We start from the raw sequence: 15,452 nt of genomic DNA on the forward strand, positions 1-15,452 counted from the left end.
ATTTCTATCATGAAAACATTTTTAACATTAGCTTATTTAAAATGGAAACATATTCAACTTCTTGAGAATGCTTTGCAGAGTCAATCTGGACTGCCAGGGTTTTAATTCCAGTTGGTTCTCCATCTCAGTGAACTGTGGACTAGACAGACTGAGGGAAATACATCTGTACTGAGTGCATATTTTTTCTTTCATCATCCCCCTAATCAATACAGTAGAGCAACCATTTGCATATTATTTGCGTCCTATTAGGTATTTATGAGTAATCTAGGGATGATTTAAAATGTGCAAGAGGAAGTGCCTAGGTTATATGCAAATACTGAATTATTTCTTGTAAGAAGTCTAAGCAGCCATGAGTTTGGTATTCGTGGGGGTTCGGCGAGTCCTCGTAGACTCCCCTCCCATACCATGGGAGACTGCATTTAATTACAGATGCTCCACACAGCCGGAGATATATTGTGTTACTAGTCCCAAGCTTCCTCCTGGAATTCCTGCATTCCATGTGTGTATCACTGTGTTTTCTGAAACCAAAGAAAAAGAATGCTCTCTGCAGTTTTCTGGAATTCCCAGCTCAAACTGATTGCTTTGGCCTGGGTATTCTGTGCCCTCCCACTCAAAAAGCTCAGGATTTAAAAGCCTGGCTGCCAGTTGGTGGTGCTATCTCTGGGAACTTTAGGAGATGAAGCCTCACTGAGGAAGCGGGTCGCCAGCGGTGTGCCCTTAAAGGCTTTATCATGTTCTAGGTACTTCTCTGTTGGCCATGAGCTCAGTAACCTCTGTTTCATGCTCCCACTGCCACGCCCCACCATGGGCGCAGAATCAACAGAGCCAAAGACTACAGACTAAAATCTCTAAAGCCAAGTCAAGATAAATAATCCTCCTCGTCCGTTGTTTCGTTCGGTCATTCTGTCAAAGCAAGCAACAAGAACCACAATGGTCTTGGTATATTGGTTTACCGCGATGGTGGGGCTGTGGATTCAGAAAGCGTCGAATTCTCAGATACCAATCTGGGTTATAAGCGACAGTGCACATACTCAGCCTGATCTGACAGGCAAAGCAACAGCAGGGCTGGGAGACAGTCCTAATGGGCCTTACCATTAAGCACCTGAGTGAGAACCGGTAAATACGGGAACCTTTCTCCATGGTCTCCCTTGGCTTTGCAGCGTGCTCATGTTCTAAGGCGGGCTCCTCCAAAGCATGGCTATATGGCGTGTTCTGCCAAGCTGGTGTCATGGCGGATAGGGGCTCCTTCTTCCTGGTAGTTCTGACTAAATTTCATAAATCCATTCTGAAGCCAATCCCTGAAACCCTGCTTGGTTGTAAGTAGGTTCAGACCCAGCCTACAGCATTGGAGGTCAGCTGCGTGTGAACCGCATGAATGGGGAGTAGGGTGGGAAAACTCCCTAAAGGAATAGTGAATTGCTGTTTGTTTATAAAGTCAGGGAGTTGAGTAGAAGGTAACAGAGCACTCCATGGTGTCTTGTGGTTTTCTAGGAGTCTACGGTATAGACTTGGCAAAGGTTGAAAGACTGAACTGATAGCTACCTTTGCGACCACTGGCTCAGAGTTAGCACAGGACACTAACACTCAGCCAACAGTAGCACCGTCCAGAAGTGCACAGGAGAAAACAGCAGGCTGGGCTGGAGACTGGATGGAGAGTAGAGAATGGACTGAGAAGATAAAATCTTCTCTGAATCAGGAGGAAACCTAAGACTCAGGAGAGACTGACTTCCATAGCCTTAAAAAGGGGAGTATACTCAGAGCTCGTGAAGAACGTTTCTCTGTGGTCTGAGTCAGTAACATTCTGATCAAAATTCTGCAGTGACTTGGAGCAGTGCTGTACAACAGACAGGGTGGCCATGGAACAAGAATAGACTAGGGTACATGGTGTCCATGGGAAGTAGGAAGGGACAGACTCCACAGGAAGTAAAGGTCTATGAGGCTCTAAGCAGAGTTAGCAAATACACTACACATCTGGATAGAAGGCAGGAAAACACTACCTTTTAAAGTGATTTAAGTCATTTCTTGCCAAATACTTATGATAAAGGAAATATGGGGAAAGAAATAATTAGAATAAAAATCCTATCATAAAGCTAAAAACATAGTATGTCAAATGTTCTATAATCATGTTTACTAAGGCACACTGACTGGCTTTTAAATTTTACTTTATTGTGCATTTTATGGTTCATATACTTTTGCTATTATAAGCTGATAATAATTTATGATTATTCTCCTCTTTGTTTTAATAATACTTTCTTCAAGATTCACTTTCACTTGTAATTCTTAGAAATCGAAATAACTGCAGTCTGCTTACCTTTGGTTCCATGGACAGCCTTATATTAATTACAAAAATATTTGTAAATAATAAAAATAATCTTATGATCTTTGGTATTGAAAACAAGAGAAGCAGGGACTTTGGTAGGATCCCTCCAGGACATTGGCTGAGAAGGGCTGGGGAAGCACCATGCTGGATGTCTCAGTCTAAACACAGAAAGGGAAAGCAGAGGAGAGAAACCCAGAGGGCAATGGAGTGGTTCCCTTTGCAAAAAGCAACATTTCCAAAGAAAAGCTTTTTTTATTCATTGTTTGCTTTGGAGGAAAAAGGTTAATTTCTATATAATTTTCTCTAGAAAATAATCAAACCAAACTGATCAGACAGTGAGCAAAATATTTGAGATCATCAAATTGACAGTATGATAGCTATGGCAGAAGCTATTAAAACTTTAGATTGCTCAAAGGAGAAAAATGGAAGCACATACATTTACTTCTAAAATCAAGAATAAAAGCAAACTTGCCAGGCATCGACTAAGTGTCTCTCTAGATCTAGTCTTGGCTCTCCTCCACTCCACCTCTGCCTTTGGAGCCTGGGCTCTATGGATCACCTTAACAGGACTCAGCAGCAAGAGTCAAGAAGGAGGTCTCCCTCAGTCAGGGATTCTGATGGGGCTCACTTGTAAGTACCCCTATAGTACTGCACAGTTCTATAAGTTTCTTCTTGCCTCCCCATTCCTTGAACACACTCCCTTGATTACACAAGTCTTCTGAACTATCCTAATTAGATTATGCCATCTCTTTCCTGAAAACATCCTAGCTGGAGCCTGGGCTCTATGGATCACCTTAACAGGACTCAGCAGCAAGAGTCAAGAAGGAGGTCTCCCTCAGTCAGGGATGCTGATGGGGCTCACTTGTAAGTACCCCTATAGTACTGCACAGTTCTATAAGTTTCTTCTTGCCTCCCCATTCCTTGAACACACTCCCTTGATTACACAAGTCTTCTGAACCATCCTAATTAGATTATGCCATCTCTTTCCTAGCTGATACAATATGGAAGGCATTAAGCTGAAGAAAGAGACATTTTGTTATAGAGAATGTCCTAAAGGCAACCTGCACCTCTTTTTATGTCTAGTTCTGACATTCGTCATTTTTTTTATTAGAACCGAATGCAGGCCAAGCCTAGGCACAAGAAGTCTCTGATCAACAAAGCCTTCTTCTAGCTGTGACCCCACATGGGTACACACTCCTGGGACCTGGGCAGCTTGGCTTTCATCATAGTAGTCCAGGCTGGCTTCCCTCTTCCCTGCCCTCAAAGCCCTGATGTCCTCACAGCTTGTCACCCCATTCTTTTCACTGCTGGTGGAAAGAGCAGCACTTGTTCATGCTGCCCAGGACAGTACTGAGAACTCGGCGAGACCAGTTAATCACCTCGACGAGCACTTGCACAAGAATGACGCCTTGTGCACATAGTCCCCACGATGAGCAAACAAAAGCACTGGCTGACATGAATTATGGTATTGAAGTCTGAGGCCCGGGGGATGGTAAAGGGGCTGTGGGGAGCTGTAGGCATGTACTCCAGCTGTGCATGTCCACTGCACGCCTGGCTTTTCTCTCACCCATGTCATTCATTCATTCATTTGGAGAAAAAGTCTCCCTAAGTAGCCTGAGCTGGCCTTAAACTTGCTATATACATCTCTGGCTGGCCTCAACCTTCCAGTCTTGTCTTTTGAGTGCTGGGATAAGTGTGTACTAGCTACCATACCCAGCTACACTCTTCTTAATAGAGCCCCAGCGATGTCTCTGTGGTGGGTTTTGACCTATTTTTGGAACGTGGACTTCCCCTTTGACATTCTGATGAAAGCTATGTACCTTCACCACACCAAAAGATAAAAATAGCTCAAGGGCTACAGGTTAAAAAAGTAACTGAGATGTTCTGTGTCGTTCGGAGCAGACAGTTCTGATGTGGAAAGGCGGAGGACACAAAGTACTCCGAAGGAAATTTGATGAAGATTCATTCCTACCCAGACTTCATAAGAATGGGAAGGGTGACTGCCGAAGCATGCACTTCATTGGTGCTTCATGTATACTTGACACAGAGAGCCTGAAGGTATTTTATGTAACTATTTTTAGTGTGTCTATATTTTGACTTGGAGGACAGGAGTAGAATTATCTGGTATCACGTTGACATTCAAAAGCTACAGATTTGGGAGCATTTCAGATTTTGAATTAGGGATGCTCAACGTGGATCGCCTTCAATCTAAAGAAGCTTTAGTGGCCTTGATGATGAGCTTCACCACCCCACTTAAGTGCTTGATCTTGTAGCCGCTTTTCTGCTGCCACTAAATACTGGTCTCTTGAACGGGCTGTTATCGGCAGGCACTTGATGACTGAGCGGCAGATCAGTTACGGTGCTAGCTTCGCTGAGAGGCCCACAGACTTCACAAACAGTTTCTCCCTAAGACAGTCATGGGAATTGAATCCCTCGCAAGGGGAGGAACAACTGTGGTGGGCTCTAAAGTCCACTGAGATCAAATATGAATAGACAGGCCAAAGGCAGCTGAGGGATTGATAAGCCATAAGAAAAGGAAATGTGAATATAAATATAGAGAAGAAAAATTAATGGGAGAAATGAAAAAGTGGAGCACTTGGTTAAAAAAAAAGAGAAAGAAAGATAGTCATCACTAACCTGAAATGTAAGACAAAAGTTTCCCTCATAAATAATTTATTGCATGATATGAAGACATAAGTTATAGACTTTCTTATCATCAGAAAATGCAGCTTGACAACCAGAGCAAGTTATCATCTGAGCCCAGGGTCAGCTCATCCAAAATGGACCAGTCCCCATTCTGGACCTAACTGTGTGCTGGACTCCGTGGCAGGTATTAGAGATAAAGAGATGAGTGGGAAAAGAAGCATAGGATTTTGAAAAAGGCAAGCTACTATGAAACTGACTGCAAGACTCTGTGGTTTCCATGATAACAGGGATAAACAGAATTTGTAAGACGACACCTGGAAGGTTCATCAAGCGACAACCCAGATGCATGTGAGTTGGGAGCACAGGATTTGCTAAGTCTTCCTGGGCGTGGATGACCCATCCCTACCTCACCCCAGTGGACTTTACAGTAGAAAGCCAGATGTTATTTGAGAGCTGCCAAAACTCTACTATAAGAATATCATACACATTCTACTGACACGTTGGGTACTTGTCAAATCACAGTAAGGAAGACTATTGCTTTCACTCTCTAGAGCTTAGAGAAGTCCAGGAGTCACTAGTGACTGGATGATCTTTGCTAGCTTCTCCTCGGCTTCTTCCCTGGTGTTTGAGGATGCCTGTGTAGCTTTGAAACACTCACAGTGGTCTCCTGTGGTCAACAGAGCCTCTGGATTCTTTCTGCACGTTCTCTTAGCGATGGAGCTCTCGGCTAAAGGTCAAGCTGGAATACTCAGATGTCTCTGTCCCTGCGTAACTCTGAGGATGTCAAGCATCTGCGCACCACTTTCCCCAACGCACGCTAGCTTTCCCTGACACCTCTTTTGTTTGTTCTGTGCCTCATGTCTGGCAGGCCTCGATTTCGGACTCGATGGCCAGTATCTGGTATGTAGTAGACACTCTGGATCTCTAAGGGGCTCTGTCATCAGCGGCACCGATGGCAGTATTCATCAGCCTCAGGCTGCCCAGCGGATGCTAGCGACGTTTCCACCTGTATAGTATCCTGTATACATCCCTCTAGTCTGCTGCCTTTCCCAGATCCCATGGGCTTCCTGGGAATCCCTACCTTTGAGTCAAGAATGTCTGTTTATCTCATCACTGTGCTCTGCCTGGAGGGAGGCAACTTCTGCCTGAGAGCTGCTAAAGGCTGACCTATAAAAGCAAGAAATGTTTTCTTCACCCAGCCCCTTCCTTCTGAAATCCTCAAGTACCAACCCACTAGCAAAGGTTATTAAAATCATGTATTAATAAACAGCAAAAGTATCCCAAAGTCTAGGGCATGGTGAGCACAGTACTTTTTTAATCCACCCAACTATGTTTCCAACTGTATCTCCATCATGTGAGGGTCACGGCTACATGAGTTTGCATAAGTACTTATGACAGCGAGGATGTGTGAGTCATTCTACAGCACTGGCAGAATTTGCTTCTAGAAAAGTAGTCCCTCCCCCCCCCCCACATATTTTACTTATTCAGAAAGAACCTGCATGGGCTATAAGAGAGCACACGTCTGGCTGGCTGTCTGGAGCCACCCATGCACACGATGCTCTCCCATTCGGTTCTACTGCGTACCTTTGTGAAGTGGTTCCATGGGTTCCTCCAGCTAGCTGCTTGTTTACTTACTTTTCCCTCAGCAGAGGCGGCCCTTCACATCATTGCACAAAGTACAGGTTAGCCAATGTTTCAAGGTACTACGCTCCTGGTAATCATGCGAAGTTAACACCTTCTGCTGTCCGCTTGCAGACACCCCTCCCATCAGGCCAGACTCAAATCCCAAGTGCATTCCCTCACACTACTCACCTCAAAGTGGGTGTTTCTACTGAGACCTCTTCTGGCGGTTTTAAGTGTCACCGCACGAAGAAAGAGGGCCTCGCCTTTCTACTGAGCGCATCTGTGAAACCCGGAGGCTATTAGGTGCCCCTTGGATCTAGACCAAACTTTCCCCACCTGGCTCAAGTTCAAGTCAGACAATCAAAACATAAGGCTAGAATCCATCACTTGTGAATTATATCTCTTCATGTGCAAAACTTACATTACGACACAAGGATCAGAAATGTAGGCCTCACACCTCAACAGGACGTAAGACTTAGACTTTGTGTTCAAGTAGAAGCCTGCTAGCACAGGGCCATGCATGCTGAGAGGCCACGTGAGGAAAGGGCAGCAAGAGCAATGGATACATGTTGGGGGGTGGAGGAAGGAAAGTGGAATGGGGGATTGAAACAGGCATGATGCCAAAATGCACTGAGGAGCCATCAAAGCTGGACAGACTGTCAAAATTTTTGAGTTAAATTATGGAATGTGTGATTCTAATCCTTGCAAATTGCCACTTGCATCTAGTTAGGACCTATAAGCTATCAGGCAGAAGTTCAATGTTGTTTTTTAGGCATGAATTAAAAGAAGAATACTATTATTTTTACTTATGTTTATTTAATATAGTGTTCACTGCGTACAAACTATGTTCTTGGAGATTGTTAAATGTCAACTCCTTGGCTCCTCACGACATCACTTTGGAGCCAGAATGATCACTTTAAAGGTCTATACTGCTGCTGCCTCTCCTGCTGACTACGGATCAAATCCTGCTGTTTGCTGAGCCCCTGAAGAGGCAATAGAATGCCAAGGGCAAAAACTAATCAATAGCATCTTCCCAGAGCGCTTCTGAAATCTTCTAAGACGACCACTTACTAACTTGTTCCCCAAAGCCCCCAATGGCACTGCCATTCCTGCACTCATGAGGAAAGGGAGACTATAAAGCATCAGATTAGACCTGCACTGGGAGATGGGGAGAAAAGGACAGAAGGGCATGGGGAGCAGGGCCAGGGGGAGGGGCAACCAGGGCTGCACTAGCTTTTGAGAACAGAGAGGAGACTGCTTCTTCCCAGCTGTGCAGGGCTAAGGCAGAGTAGACTGCAACATTTGGCCTCACCGCCTCTACCTCCATTTCCCGCTTTTTGCTTTAGGTTTCCTTTTTGAATTGGTTTAGCTTTGATTTTAAACACTGAGATACCAGGGGACAAGGAAGATGGGACTTGCTGCAGGGGTGGGGTATTGAGGGGGTGGTCAAGGAAGGCAGGGCTTGCTGCACGACTGCATGGGGAGCCAGAGGAGAGAAGGGCTGTGAGTCGGGGAAGGGCTGGGAAAACTTGCAGCGTTCTCCCCGTGACCCGAAGACAGACATTCCTCCAGACCCTTGGGCCCATAATCCACAAGCTTAAGAAATGTCACTGGGATACATGGTAGACCCCACCCATGGAGATATTTGACACTTAATGACTGTGACCACAGCAGATGATGGGATGGAATGGCTAATTTTATGAATTTTTCCAGCTGGAGCAAATAAAACTTTTTACACAATAAGACCAAAATGCCGACTAGTCACTTTACATAAGGAGGAAACCAGGGTGTTAAAAGAAGAAAATGATGTTTGGTGGTGTATATATTGTTTGGTACTCTTAACCAAGAAGAACTCTGAGAGAGAGGGCAGAGTGGCAGGGGCAGCAAAGAGGAGCCCTTTGCCTTGGCTGAGAACTACAGTCACTCTGCAATTAGAGCAGCAACCATTTTGGGTCAATCATGTGATTTCTATTTTTGGAGCTGGTAGCTATTTACCTGTATGCTGCTCCAAGGAGAGTCTAAAGCTCCTTTAAGGATGGTGTCTTAGTCATTGTCCTGTTTCTGCGAGAGACAACATGACCAAAGAAACTCTTATAAAGGAAAACATTTAGTTGGGGCTGATTTCCAGGCACAGCATGTCAAGAAGCATGGCGGCACACAGGCAGACATGGTGCTGGGAAGGAGCTTAGAGTTCTATATCCGGGTCCACAGGCAGCAGGGAGGGACACTGGGCCCAGCTGGAGCATTTGAAACCCCAAAGCCCACTTCCAGTGGCACACTTACTCCAACAAGGCCACACCTCCTAATCCCTGTCAAATAGTACCACTCTCTAATGACCAAACATTCAAATATATGAGCCTATGGAGGCGATCCCTATTCAAGCCACCCCAGACGGCAAAATGAAAACACATTAAGCAATATTCTAATCAAGATCCTGGGCTTTGTGTTTCTCAAGGTTTAAGCCATTTCCTATACAACAGGAAGCGTTCAAGGTTAACATTCTGCAATGCTCAGATTTCTGCAGGACACACAGGCAAAGATTGTGCAGGACCAATTCTGGATGAGGACTTCTATATCAAATTCCACCCAGTAATGGACAAGGAGAAGAAGGGATGGTTCTGGTAGCAAGTCAAGCCAGGGACTTGGGGAGCAAGTGTGAAAGCAGGGCTCTAAGGTACAACCTGAGGCGGCACAGCACAGTGGTTAGCGGCAGGAATTCAGCATTTGATTTATGCCAGCTCTGCTCTTCAGTGACTCAAATTACTAAAGCTCTCTTGTCTTTGTTTCCTTGTTTCTAAACTCGAAATAGCACCCATTTAACACGTAAACTCAAGGTAGAGGTATGTGATGGAGTAAAGCACTGATGTATGAAGCACTCGGTAAATAACAGCTATGACTATTCTCTGAGACATGGCTAGCAGGACTCCATCTCACTGGGCCGATTTACAGAAGCAAGAATTTAGGTGGGTCCAGAATATTCTAAGGCATTCAAGAACCTTGACTTTCAAAAGAGAGCCCCAGTTTGGAACAAATTGAGTTTAGCCATACAAGGGGTCTTAAGGAGCAGTAAGAAGGCCACTTTCAATAGGAACGGACCCACAGAGTGAGCCACATGAAGTTGAAGGGATGAGAAAGAACTTATATCACTGAGACAATTGGCTTGGGGTTCACAGTTTTGGCTCCTATGTTTTCTTTTAGCTTAAACTTGATTCTGACTTTCAATAATTATAAAATTTCCTAAGCTTCTTGGCAGTATTTTTTTTTAATTGTAGAAGTACCATAAAGGTGCCAGATTTGTCAAAAATAAGTATATAAGGCTCAATTAAAATTACATTTCAGAAAATGCTAGGCTTGGTAGCCCATGCCTATAATCCCAGCACTTGGGAAGTAGACACTGGAGGTCTGTAAGTTTAAGACTTGGCTTTGTAGCAAGTTTGAGGCTAGCTTGGGTTACATGAGACCTTGGCTAAAATAAATAAATGAACAAAATTCAGGCAGTGAATGTTTTTTTTTTAGTATAGGTACATCATAGTATAATAGCTTGGATGTATTTATATTAATTATATGTGGTTTCTCTAAAATTATTTCATTGAGCATCCTGAATTTTATTTGCCAAACTTTACCAGTGTCTAAAAACTTGCCCTTTCAAACATGCCGAGCAGAGAAGCCAAGCTCCCCATCCATAATTAGTATTACATTGGAAAATAAAGCACAAAAACAAAATCCCACACACAGTTTCCAGGTCTGTTACTTCTCAGTAATACAGTTCTAAATTCATATGCTTTTCTTGTGTTTGCTTTAAAAAGAAATCATTTACCCAAACTGGAATTTTTTTAATTTAAAAAATTTTTTAATTTTATCTCAGTCTAGATAAAAAATAACAATGGGAGGGGATTTCCCCTCTGATGGCATCTAAATAATTATTGGTAGGCTGACATTTAAGACATGACATTTTTAAGATTTTTTTTTTTTAAGATTTACTTTTTTTGGTTGTCTAGAAAGGCCAATAGGCTAAGACATGTTCTTCCAAAATTCTCTTTTCCTTATTCTTTATGAAAAAGAAATACAGAAATTACATTGCCCCAAATGAAACAGTACTTTCTCTGGCAAGGTCAGTGCCACTAAATACTATGATATTAACCTTTGGGACTCAAAGGGCAATGTTTAGCAGTATTGGCCATTGTCTCCAGCTTCAAATGAAGTATGGCCATTCCCAATAATCCCAGAGAGAGGTTGACCATGTCACGAACAAGGCCACACAGTAGGTGGACCAGCAAATACAAAGCTCCTCTTCTTGGGTAACATCAAAGCCAACTGAATTCATCCCACTTCTGACCAGGAGTCAAGGATATTTTCTGCTTTCCAAATACCTCCAAACAGCCCTGGGCCTTCACCATCTTCAATCTAGGCATATTCACCCTGGCAACTTTCAGCAAACACTTTCTGCGGTTGTTTTGTTTGCCTTCTTAAACTGTTCTCCTAAAGCTACTCAAGTAAGAGATTTACGCTCTAGAAGGTAAGCAGGCGATACTGCCGTCCTTTTCATGTTGGACTTCAGGGCCATGGCACAAAGGTTCACAGCCAGGCTGAACTGGACAAACAGAACTGGTCCAGCTTACCAGCCTGGCATGAATCATGTCCTACTCAAAGAAAAGTCTTTTATGCTGTTTTTAATTGATTAAATCATTTAATTCTTTAAATATGTATAAGTGGTTTGTCTATAAGTATACTATATACATACAGTTCTAGAAGAGGCCAGAACAGGGTGTTGGATCCTTTGGAACTGGAGTTATAAAGAGCTGTGGACTACTACAGGGGTGCTGGGAACTGAACCCAGTTCCTCTGTGAGAGCAGCCAGGGCTATTAACCACTAAGACATCATTTCCTCTGGTAACATCTCCTCTAAGGAGTCTTTAGATGGCCTTTCAATTCCATACGGTCTACCAAAAAACTCAGGATGTTATGCGGAAATGAGCACAGAAGTCACCAGACCGTTAGCTCTTGACAGTATGCACCTCGTTTCAGTGACTCCCTACCGTGCCTGAGATGAGCCGCACCTGAGATCAATGTTTGGTCCGATGTTTAAAGGACCTATAAGTTCCCAGGAGAGCTTATGTTCTCATTTTCCGTACATCCTCTTTGTAACCAGGCACCATGAACTGAGGTCGACATGTGAGGGAGACTCTACAGCAAACAACTGCTCAGTACTTTTAGCGAAATCTTGTCATTTGGAAAGCAAAATTATGGAAAAATCTTCCTATATGCAAATGCTAATCTCAAGACTTTGTGTACTCTGGGTTTGAGACTAGATGTCTCAAGAGGCTTCCTGGGTGGCCCCTCCCTAGATAGCCTTTAGTCTGCAATTCAGCTCAACTTGAATTCCAATTATGATTGTTGCTATTTCTGAAATCAATCCAAGTGAAGTTCTAAAACTGGATTGAGGCTCCATAAATTTACTAAAAAAAAAATCACTGAATTGTATACTAACAATGGATAAATTTTATGGTATATACATTAACCCTAATAAATCTATAAAAAGTTGTCTGGACAACAGGGAATCCTCTTAATTTTCATTTGGACTCCACAGCAAGAGCTATCTCCTTGTTAGCTGGGAGGTGAGTCCGCTCTAGCGGGAGTGTGCAGGCAGGTCACCAAATGTAAACAGCGCTGCAAAGGTCACCACAAAGACACTGCTGTTCTGTCTCATAGCAAAGAGGGAAAGGAGAGTCCCCACAGAATATCTCCTCTTTCTTCCATCTCCTAATTAGAAACATGTGGAAAAAGGCCCACCCACAGCCAAATCAGCCAGAAGGGCCCTGTTTCTTCTGCCTAATGTTGCATGTTGGCTAAAGGAAGACCTTTCCCTGGGCCTGCCATGGGAACGGTTTCAAATTATTCAAGTATCTCCAAAGGCCACCATCAAAGCTCCAGTGGATTTTCACTAGTGGGCTCCCCATGATCTGAAAAACATTCCCTTGACCAGCACATAATCTGTGCCAGTTTTGGTAAACTGGGACCGGTTCCATTTTGTTTGTCTAGTTCAACCTGGCTGTGGACCTCCTGTGCCCTGTTCTCAGTTGTGCCCTGTCCAGATTCCCTTGGGTAGGCAAAATGTAGAATTTAGAAAACGTAAAATGTCTGTGGCGGTGCGGCTCCGACAACGCCTGAATTCTTTGCTGTCATCCCTCTAAGCTGAGCAGGATTCTCTGGGTTTTTTTTTTTTCTTCCTTCCTTCCTTTTCTTTTCTTTCCTTATTTTTTTTTCTTTGTTTTTTTGAGACAGGGTTTCTCTGTATAACAGTCCTAGTGGCCCTGGAACTCACTTTGTAGACTAAGCTGGCCTTGAACTCACTGAGATCCGTCTTGCCTCTGCCTCTCAAGTGCTGGGATTAAAGGCGCGCCACCACCGCCCGGCCCAGTTTTTCCATTTTACAGATGGAAAGTAGAGAGACGACACCTAAACAGTCTCAGTGAGATTCAGTTTATAAAACTATATTTGCTGATGCCCTACAGAAAATACTGCCCACAGAGCAGTGTGACTGTTCTCATTCAGAGCCACCCTGTAGTACTGATCGTCACCAACTCTGGAAGACAGCAACTTGCTTTCCTGGTAGAAGAGCCATAACAAAGCCAGTGTGAGTGAAAGCAGAGCTTTACTGTGAGTAGAGAGCTACAGACTCTGGTGAATCCAAATTATTTACACTCACGCAAAAAGGCCTCCTTTAAGACGGAGGGAGCAACACATGCAGAGACCGCCATGCTGGCCCAACATGGGGCCTTTTGTCCTATGAGATGGTACAGGAGGTAAGGCTTTGATCTGACCCCAAGCAGGCGTTTAATCTCCTATGTGGAAGAAAGCTATAGTTCTTAGAATAACTATCAGCCCCGGATCTGCTGCCAAGCTGTTCCAAACATTTCCTAAAAGGAAAAAGAATGGCCTTTTACCTCAAACCATGTGGTAGGACCAGCCTGCGCCAGAGACTTTACATTCCTTCTTCACTTACAGATACGTAGAGGTCAAGGCATCGTCTCTACACTTTGGGAGCAAGAATTCGATATTCTAAACAGGCTTGGTCATTCAACACAATACCAGGGATGAACGACGTCTGATTCTTGGAAAGAATCAACAGTCAACAGGAGAGGTCAGTTTTACATGCGGAGAGCTGACCCTCACTGGATGACTAAGACAGGAAAGTAAAACAAGATGAAGGCCAGAAGCTGTCTGGGAACCCACATCACATGTCATTAGCTTTTTACGGCACACTGACTGGGTTTTGACAGCTACCGGTGGCAGTAGTGGGTGGAGAATAGAAGCCAAATTTAGAACCTGTGATTCTGGTTAAGTTGGTCACATGTTTTATAGGAAAGTGACCACCGATGCCCGTCACAGAGGCCAGAGGACCAAAAGGACAATCATGAATGAAATCCTTGCCCTTCCTTTTGTCTCTGTGGTTCTAACCAGTAGCAAAACAAACAATGCCCATCAATTTGGTATGGAATGAGGTGGCCTTTTGTCCCCAAAACCAAGATGATATTTTAATATCGTACTGCTCTGAAGTATCAAATATGTGTAAGTTGGGTTTCTACAGTGCATAAATGCTAGGAACTAGATGATCAGCCACTAACGTGAAATCGGATTCTCTGAAGCGCACAAGCGCTGTAAGAGTACCTTGCAAAGGGGCGTCCCACCTCCCCACTGCTGAGACATCCTGAGATGTCGACTAAGGCTGTTTTGTTAACCTTTCCTCCAAGAGATATTTGGGCAGAGTGAAGGATCAGAATGAACGCATGAGAGCCAGAGGCTGCGGTGGGGGTGGGAGTGGGACAGAACTGTCTTTGTGTCAAATGCTTATTTTTCTCTAGTTAAGACAATTATAGCGAACTTGCCATTAGGATGCCTGAACTAATTTTTCCAGATGCTTCTCTGAAGAGTGACTCTGATCCAACCAACCCTTCCCAAACCAGCAGTTAAAGAGGAAGAAGGAGGAATTTGAAAAGCTAGTCATACACATGGAATGGTGTTGGGGCTCAAACTCAGGGTTTCAGGCATGCTAAGAATAAATAAGTAAATAAAAGGAGAGAGAATGGAGTCCACTGCTACCACAAATCATGAAATCGAGTTTCCCACAATTGGAGGAATGGAGGAGGCTTACCCTGGGAAAATCACCTCCTTGATAATGGTACCTCCCCTCCAGGAAACTGGTACCCAGAATTCTTAGTAGGGAGCTATACTCACATGAGACACCCAGTCCTAAGCTTAGTCTTCTAGGTCTGACTAGGCCGTGGCAATCAGAGGCCACCAGGGTCTTTATTTTTCTTTCTCCTAGATTTCAAATTAGCCCTCCCCCTCCCTCCCGGGGTGGGGGCAGCGCAGCAGAGAAGGAAGCTAGGCACTAAGAACCCTGGTACTGAACAATCATAGCTATTGTCACCCGCTCTGCATGTTCTCTATCAGCAAAACCATTTCCATCACTGTAGATCTATGCAGCCCTCACAATCTCCTTGACTGTCACTCCACCGATGATGGCTCCAGGGGAACTAAAGCCAGAGGTGAAGGATTCCTTTGTTTCCCTCTCTATGATAGGATGACATGTGGCCCTGAGTGCCAAGGTACGAAGATAAGAGGGGTGCTCAAAATGCCCAGATGGCAGAAGAATGAAAACCGGAATCCAGAGCCAAATTTGCACTGCAGAAAAGGGCCACTGTGGCCAGGCTGGAAGTGGGGTCCTTGTAGTCCACAGGCAGCGGAACTAAAGGGAAGTCATCCCCCATCTCAGCTGGTGGGAGCTGGGCAGTTTCCCAGCTGGAAGGAACTCTCAAACACATCCCTGTAAGCTACCCATGAGAGACAGAGAGCCGTTAAG

The 15,452-nt window shown here is 44.2% G+C and overlaps 1 protein-coding gene and 1 pseudogene across 15 annotated transcripts in view; both read right to left on the reverse strand.

Moving 5' to 3' along the window:
* Positions 1-15,452, reverse strand: part of LOC119818468 (DNA repair protein RAD51 homolog 2-like) — a 437,860-nt gene that overhangs the window by 123,030 nt on the left and 299,378 nt on the right. The window lies entirely within an intron of this gene.
* On the reverse strand, positions 14,671-14,791 carry LOC119820169 (annotated as a pseudogene).

This window comes from Arvicola amphibius, chromosome 7, assembly GCF_903992535.2.
Source record: "Arvicola amphibius chromosome 7, mArvAmp1.2, whole genome shotgun sequence".
Lineage (NCBI taxonomy): Eukaryota > Metazoa > Chordata > Mammalia > Rodentia > Cricetidae > Arvicola > Arvicola amphibius.